Source organism: Alexandromys fortis, unplaced genomic scaffold, assembly GCF_014885135.2.
Source record: "Alexandromys fortis isolate MF-2015 unplaced genomic scaffold, M_Fortis_MF-2015_v1.1 scaffold_24, whole genome shotgun sequence".
Classification (NCBI taxonomy): domain Eukaryota; kingdom Metazoa; phylum Chordata; class Mammalia; order Rodentia; family Cricetidae; genus Alexandromys; species Alexandromys fortis.
Genome location: NW_026067906.1, coordinates 1,794,665 through 1,803,657, shown reverse-complemented (window position 1 = coordinate 1,803,657; position 8,993 = coordinate 1,794,665). Strand labels below are relative to the sequence as shown.

The 8,993-nt window shown below is 38.3% G+C and overlaps 1 long non-coding RNA gene across 1 annotated transcript in view; it reads right to left on the bottom strand.

Moving 5' to 3' along the window:
- Nucleotides 1-5,830: 5,830 nt before the first annotated feature.
- The window catches only part of LOC126497495 (uncharacterized), a 5,099-nt gene continuing 1,936 nt past the window's right edge, over nt 5,831-8,993 (bottom strand). The window contains exon 3 of the long non-coding RNA XR_007590629.1: nt 5,831-6,895. This is a non-coding gene — a long non-coding RNA (uncharacterized lncRNA). The remainder of the gene's footprint in view (nt 6,896-8,993) is intronic.

The window sequence follows — 8,993 nt, the reverse complement described above, 5'->3', positions numbered from 1 at the left end:
CAAACTTATTAAATTTTGTATACCATCTGTAAACAACCAAAAGTTTAACATGAAAATATTTATATAACTATGTAAAGTGAATCCAATAATTCACATAATTTGGTGTGCTATTTCATTTTACTTATTAATCACACGTGATTCATATTTCTTTTCCCCATATGTGGTTAATATTTTATGGCATGATTAAATATTAACTATATTATTTAGAGTGAGGAAACATTTCAGGACTGGTGAAATCTCAGTTTAACTCTTTGAGAATTTGCTTTAACTTGGTTTGCCCGCTGCCACAGTGGGCACAAGATCTTTACAAGGCTTGTAGATGCAAATGGAACTAGCCCACTGTTATCTGATACAATATCTGATAAGATAACAATGACCAGTAGTGGGCAACTCTGCCAATACAGTAAGCTGGTCAAGCCAGGTGGTGGTGGTGCACGCTTTTAATCCCAGCACTCAGGAGGCAGAGGCAGGTGAATCTCTGTGAGTTCAAGGCCAGCCTTGTCTACAAAAGCTAGTTCCAGGACAGGCTCCAAAGCTACAGAGAAACCCTGTCTCAAAAAACCAAACCAAATCAAAACAAAACAAAACAAAAAAAAAAAACCAAACCAAACCAAACAAACAACCAAAAATAAAAAAAAAATAATAATAAAATCCAATAAGCCAGTCAAGCCAATTTAAAGTCCAGGTTTTAATCTGAGCAAAACACTCTTGGGTAGGCCCAGGAAAAGAGAAGAAGCCACAAGGGGAGGTCTGTAGGCCAGATCTTAAATATCCTCCCAGGGTGGAGTCACTGTTTGGTGGGCTTTCTTTGGGCAGGGTCTGAAGGGGGCAGCTCCAGAGGAGATCCCCAACATTATTTATACCTGATACATCGTGATATTCATTTTCCAATCCCACTGGTAATCGTCTAGAGGCTGGTGTTGAAATTTGAGAAGTAAATTTCCATCTTTAGCAATATCAACTATTGACCCTTTTTATCAGGAGGTGCTATAGTTTATTCTAATAACAAGCAACTTCTAAACCTAATAATACTGTGAGCTTAGAAGCTATTTTAACACATAGAAAGTCTTCCCACTTAAAAAAATGTAGATGAGAATTGTTTTTCAGCAGTAAAATTATACACATATTTCCAAATATCCCTTTATGTCACCTTAAACATAACCTGTGTTCTTTCAAACATGAATCATCTCACTTTACTGCCAACTCCTGATCTTTGCTTTGGGGTATAGATTTCATGTATTTATTCATTTTTTAGTCACTATGGGCAGAACACTTCAGAAAGGGAAACCACATTTATAGAGCAATCATCTTTATAAGACAAACATATCAATTTATTTAAATGGCATTCTATATTTTTTTAAATTCCCAGCTATGAAATAGACAATAAACTTCTGTATGGGAGACAACTAACAATACTTGTTAACAAAGGTTTCTGTCCTGCCAAATCCAGCAGCTATTCAGTCCCAAAGAAACACTCAGAAGTCTACATTAATCATAATGTATACCAGCTCAGGCTTCTTATTAACTCTTTCTTACATTTTAAATTAGCCCATAATTCTTGTCTGTGTTAGCCATGTGTTTTGGTACCTTTCTCAGAGAGGCATTCTCATCTTGCTTCCTCAGCATCGGATAATGACAGCAGACTGACTCTTTCCTCTTCCAAGAATTCTCCTGTTCTTATTGCCCCACCTCTACTTCCTGCCTGGCTGCTGGCCAATCAGCATTTTATTAAAATACAAGTGACAGGGTACAGACCATTGTCCTACAGCAAATATTCTCAAACATCTGATTACATAATGCTATAAAAGATTCTATTAGGTCATTTTAAAAGAAGAATGTCTACTGCAGAAATTCTTATGCTATCCACTGGTAAAATGGTTAAGGGGTTCAGGGAGGTGTAGATGTACCAGAGACATTGACTTTTCTATCTGATCATGAACAGCAGTGGGTTATTGTTAAGGGAAACCTATCTTTAAAATGCTTGGTATTTCTAAATATTTTTAGAAGAACATAAATAAATAGGAATTTGAATGTTTTCTTTTTTCATCCAAATGAACTTCTTTGTACCCTGTTTGGAGACTTCTGCACTAGAAAACTGAAGGTCATGTAAGGTTTTGGAGGTGGAGAGGTTTTATAATTTCAAAAGTGGCGGGAAAGGAGTCATGCCACACAACAGGGCTCACATGGGAGGACGACGGTGTGTTGGAAGTCGAGATAGAAGGATCAGAAAGGACAGAGAAGAGGGCAGAGACGGGGTCAGAGACTGGTTCCTGGAACAAGAATGATGGAAAGAGAGAGAGAGAGGGAGAGAGAGAGGGAGGAGAAAGGAGGGAGGGAAAGACAGAGACAGGACTAGGCAAATATGCACAGGAGGTGCTCTTGGTAACTGTAGCTGAGGATGTATCCCATCAGGACCCCAAGGGTAGGCCAGTACAGGTGCCTGAATACTAACAGGAGGTATATGATTAGACTGGCATTTTAAAGAGTTAACAGGAGTGGTTGTCTGTTTCGAAGGCCAGTTATAGAATGACTATTATGAAAGACAGAGAAGAGTTAGAATAATAAGATAACAACAATGCAGACAAATTAAGCCATAAAATCAAGATAGGCACGTTTTTTAATTAGTCAGACTTCATGGATATTGACTCCAAAATTATGTAAGAGTTGGGGTTAAATTAATGTGAGGGACTGGAAAGAAGATGGGAGGAGACAGGGTGAGAGAGTGAAAGAGGGGAGAGAGATGAATGAGGCACACACAAAGAAGCAGCTTAGAAGGAAATGACACATAAGAGGACCAGTGCAAGCAGAATTAAGACTAGGGTTTTGCTGTGTTGAGGGAGAGAAGAGCTAGCCCTGGCGGTCTTGGACAGTTTTCTCTTGGTTCCTATGATACCAAAGAGCTTTTCACATTTCATCTGGATTTCCAGTCAGACTTGTTGAAATAATCTTTTCAAAGAAAACAGAAATCTTAGTCACAGAATGCCTGCCACTACATTCTAGCATCCCTCCGCTTGTCACTGTGCAACACTATAGCTGATGATATCAATTGATATTGTGGAAGAGGGTCAAGTGGCTTTCACTCCAGAAGGAATGTATTTTACAAGAAAAAGCACATATTTCTCACATCTGTATTCTTCATAACTGAATGGTTGAATTTTAACTTCAACTTCCCCCATAATTTTTTCTCTGGGTAGGTGATGAGTATTACAATTTTATTCCACATAGCAGCAACTGTACATTGTTATTCTTTTGCCATTCTGCCTCAGTGGTATTTGCTGAAACATGCCCTCTTCTACGGTGTCCTACTCCTAGGAATACAATCTTTAAATAATACAATTTTTAAGATGTTGTCTTGACCCAGTTTTGAGGCTCTGGGTAGAGGACAGTCAATTCTTCTCCTGGAACAGCTAATCCAGACCATGCTTCCCAACTCCCTTCTTATTAAGAAAACCTCCAAAGCAACTCACTTAATTGCCCAGGATCAGGCGGTAGTTAACCTAGTCATTAATAGTTGATTCCAGGTTTCTTTTGACTAAGGGAGAGCGGGAAACATAATTTCTGAGTGTTTCTGTGAGAAAATTTCCAGAAGAGGCTAGTGTTTGAATTGGCCAACTAAGAACATCTGCACTTACCAATGTGGGTGGCATCATCAAATTTGGTTTTCTCTAAAGCTGTTTTCAAAGGCAGAGAAAAGACCATTTCTTTTCTAACCATGGGATACGAAGTTGCCTTTGGACCCTAGAACTCTAGACACTCAGACTTTTAGAGAATGAGATTCACAGCAGTAGGACCCTCCTCCCCTGCTTGAATTCCAGGTCCTTGTCATGAACCCTACAGTCACACCGTCGGCTTACCAGTTTCCTTGACCTTTTGACTGGACCTGAATGTTTGCTGGTGATTCTATGGCTAGCAGATGTAACTTGTGAGGAGGCTTGGTCTCTAGTATTTCACAGTCAATTCTCATATTAATCTCTGTCTACAGGATCTATTTGTTCTGTTTCTCTGGAAACCACAATGCACAGGACTGCTCCAGGTCTGTAGAGACCACTAGCAGTATTACAATGAATCCAGTCCTAGACCCATTCAACCTGCCTCCTTCTTTACATCCTGCAGAAAGCATAGTAAAGATGCTTGCCATTTTTTCCCCTCATTTTCTTTACCTTTTGGTCAACACTAGTCCTTATTTTCAGTTTCCCTCTCTCTTCTTTTGTCTTTTGTTTGAGACTGGCCCTCCTCTGAGAGGGCTTTCTTTTAATCGGATACTGTCTTTAGGGAAATGTGGCTATAACTATCCCAACTCTCTCCAGTTACCATTACTGGATTGCATCTGGCCTCACCACACTTCCCTCGCAATGATATGCCTGAAGCATTTAGTTTGGGTATTCCTCGTGAGTGAGACACCTATGACACAGCAGTTGTCTTGCTGTTGAGTTGCATTTCACTCTACCAGCCAGTGAACTCTAGAAAGCAGAATGCTCTTTGACTCTCTCGCTCCCATTCCTAGAACCGTTCTCTGCATGTGATAAGCTCCCTATAAAAGGAATACAGTTCTTTGAAATATAACATTGATGAGGTGAATTGAGAAGGCTTTAGCTAGGAATGCATAGCAAAAGTTACAAATTCCACTACTGATGATATTGGACATTGTTCTAGTTGATGTCATTGGACAAAATCAATTTAGTATGTTCTTTTAAAAGTAATCGATTGCGAGCCAGTGATATGGGGCGTCGAGCATTACAGGCAGATTGGTTTATAAGAGTGGTATTCATAAATCAAAGAAATGTATCCTTTCTCTTTTATCCTGTAACTACTTTTCACTGGAATGGATGCTGCGGATGATATAGATCTGCCAGGTCGTCTTCCGGTGGCAATGGAGTGGGCTTTCAGCAGCTTTGCTGGATGCTAACAGTACCTCACAGCCAAGCGTCCCACCCCCAGAATTTGTGTTACCCACAGAAACAGTCTTACCTAAGGTCATGCCTGTCTTTGAGGTCAGTTTGCCTACAGTGATGTTCTCTGCAGGATCAAATGATATAAGAACCAATCCCTCCTTGTGTAACATCTCTGTGATGTTTGCCTTGCTCCAGAATGCCCAGTGAGATGGATTAAAGTATCCGCTGGCAAGTCTTAGCATAAAAATACATGGCACTACCGCTTGTCTGATGCCTGCCCAGCCACGGTTCTTCAGTCCTCTCTGGTGAACTCTGACCTGTGGGTATCTGCCTCAGAGACTCAATATCTGTCCTCCAGGAAGACACATTAAAGACACTCATGGTCTAAAGAAAAATAAAATTAATTCCAAATAGGAAATTAATGATGAAAAACCGCTTACTGTGAAGTATTAACTGATTTTGCTTTTTTTTGGACAACTTATTTATTTATTTATTTATTACAAAGCTAATAAATACACAATAGGTATTATTGGACATTATGATCCAAATACATATTTTATATCTCACATTTTCCCATTTTGTCAGTATTTGATGAAAATTATTTATGATACTCAAAACGTCCTCAAGAGAAGAATAACTTCTTTGTTGTTACTGTGGAGAAAAGGTCTTGCTGCATAGCCTGGCCTTGAACATGAGAGTCACCTGCCTCAGCCCTCAGAATTCTGGAATCATAAACCATTGCTTAAGAAAAAGATTCCAGTTTCTTTTTACAATAAAATAGCATGGAAAAAGTTCTTGTATCTTACATTTAAAATAAAAGCCCCAGGATATTAATCTATAGGAAATTTCAAAATAACTAATGCATTTTTCACATTTTAAACAAACCGACTGCAAATGTTTACAGAGTTTATCAAGGACACTGAATGGAAAAAGAAACATAGGAATATATTGAACTCTTCTCAAAGACACATACTGTTATGCAGTTATTTTCATGGTGTTATCTAATGCGGGGCCAGCTTCCTTGTGGCTCTTTTAATCATTCCAAAGACAAATTATTTCCTCCTTTGAAATCACACACTTAGAGATTCTTTTATCTGCAAAGTTTCTCTTAGTTGCTAAGGTGTTCGATGTTAATGTGATTCTGATTCAATAGACCTACAGGAAAAACTCCTCCCCCTCATCTGAAATAACTTAGAGAATAAACATTTTGGGCACATTGGAGACTCCATAATCACCAAAGAGCTGTGTTCCTTTCATTTATTTTTAATCTTAACAAGATGGTCACAGCATTATTGGGAAATGAACAAGAGAAGGTGGTGAAGGAGTGTGGGGGAGTCCTTGTTTCTCTTTTGCGTTCTTCTAATAAGAGATAATTAAATGGGTAAAATACCTTCCAGAGTTTCTGATATAAAAGAAGCAGGTAGAGAGTAAACACAAACAGAATGACTTCCTTCCTCTTAATTTGAGAAGTGAGGTGGTCCGGTTGATTATTTTGTGCCTGAAATGCTGTTTGCTTAGGATGAAACAGATATCCTAATCTTCTGGCCTTTGGTAGACATAGCACACTGAGGGTTTTAGGCTGCCTTAGTTTAAGACTGGATGGCTTCATGATTAGAATACTTCGCATAAAATCTAAACAGGCAAAGGAACTCACAGGAGGTAGCAATGTTAGTCACTGGGCTGATAAGTGTGGCAGATTAACATATTTCTTCTTTGTACCTTCATTGTAATTTTGGGCTTATGAAACAGATGCCATTTTGAACTTTTGTTTTAAAATCTAGAAGGGAAAAGCAGCTGGATTTTTGACATTTGACACAGAGGTAGCACAAATTATCAACTATTGTAACCAAATTAGTTCTCAGACTTTCTTCTTGAAATCTTTGCATCCTTGGGATGAAGTGTCTTCACAAATGCCTTCTGTTACTTTGGAATATGCATTCTGGCTGAAGAAGTGTGGAATTTCCCCGTGACTTTTCACTATAATTTTGCAGGCATGAGGTATTCTGCAGGAGCGTATAGCGTGTTGGTTAGGACTAATGTTTCCAGTTCCAGTCTAGGTTTACAATTCAACACTGTCACCACAAACCTAGGGCAAGTGTATTAAGTTAGCTAAATGTGAGTTTCCACTACCTCCAAATGGGAATAATTATTGCATATTACTCCCAGTGCTGCTATGGAGAGGGGATGAGAATGAAAGGAAACATCCTCACTCACCATCAAATGTGATGATTTGAGTATGGACTTCCCCCATAGGCTCATGTGTTTGAGTGCTTGGTCTCCAACATACCTCACTGTTTGGCAAGAATATGGTACCTTCCAGGAGGTAGAGTCTTTGCAATATTGTTTGGCCAATAGCTTAAGCGTATTTCTGACTAACTCTTATATCTTAAATTAACCCATTTTTATTCATCTGTGTATTGCCACATGGCTATTACTTTCTGGCAAGGTTCTGGCACACCTGTCTCTGGCGGAGGCTATATGGCGTCTCACCGACTCTGCTTACTCTCTCTCTATATCTCTTCCAGCCTGATTATATTCTGTTAAGCCATTGGCCAAAAGCAGCTCATTTATTAACCAATAAAAGCAACACATATACAGAAGGACTTCCCATGTCATTTGCTTGCTATGATGATTCTGTGTGTCGAAACTACAAGGCAATATAAATTATTTTTTCCTGTGAGGAATTTTATTGTCATTAGGAAAAAAATTGAAACACAGCAATAAAAATATATTAAAACATTCACCATGGGCTACTTAAAATCTACCTTGAATTAAGTGGAGGAGGGTCATTGGGCAAAGGACTCAGCATCCTAGCATTTTCCAGATATGTAAAAAAGGAGCAAAGAGAGGTCAAAAGGGAACTGATGTTGATTACAAAAGAAAAAATGGAAGGCATGTCTACAGCAACTTCGGGGTCAGATTCCAGTAAAAACTGGTTAATCCCCATCAGCCCCAACTGTACCGCTATAGTCTCATGGTCTCATCAAGGAGGCTGGATGGTGTCCCATGGGGCTCATTCTCTGGAGAAAGAGGGTATCTTTTCCCCTGCTCTCAGTTTATACCTCAAAATGACTCTTCTCTCCTAGAGATAGAGTGACATTAGGAAGAAACCCCACAAAATCCCTTTGTAAGAAAGTAACATCGGACTTTAGAAGAAGTACTATTGAATAAGGTCAATAACTAAACAATAATATGATCCCACAGTGATTTTTTTCTTTACACATTCTAAAACATGAAAAATATGCAGGAATTATTTATTTTCCCATCTTCATTTTCTAAAGTGAGTATTAATGGTCAAAAGAATATTTTGTATTATATATATATATATCTATTTGAGAGAGAAGAAAATTATATGCATATATAAACTGATAAAAATGAAAAATTAAACTGTGAAATAAGTTAACCCTCAACAAAGTGAAAGGATAGATGATAGAGGTTCGCCAGATACTTGCAAGATTTTGACTGGAATAGTGATTTATACCAATGAATGGGAGACAGTGTGACTCAAAAAATAATGCATCTTTAATTTCCGGTGATTTATCTAGATAGACAAATTATAATACAATGTGAATTACAGAAGAGTTTTACACTCCGTATTCATTTGCCAAATACAAATTTCATTCATGAGTGTGCTATTGCTAGGTTCTGTAAATCCACTTGATTCCCAGCATAGAGCTGAGGAGATGAAGTGTATGTTTATTAGTTTGTGACATTCATGGATATGCCTTTTTCCGGCTTCTATATTTCCCATAAATCATGTTAATGTTTCTGTATTCCTTATTGTCCGTACTTTTGAATAAGGTATATATAAACAATCGAAATAATATTATCAACTGTTCTAGCATTTTGTTTCTATGTCATCAGTAATAGATTTTAAGAGCCAAGGACGCAAATGGACACAAAAAGGTTATTTGAACAATATAGCGTCCCGAGCAAAATCTGAACAAAGAGTATGCCAGGCAATGTGCCAAAATGGATGGAGGAAAACCCACAAGGCCACGCCCTAGCTGAAAAGCTATATTTACTCAGTGGCTGCTGAGGGAGAGAGAATGGATTTTCTCCAGTGACAGTCATAAGTTATATATAACCATCATGGGATAT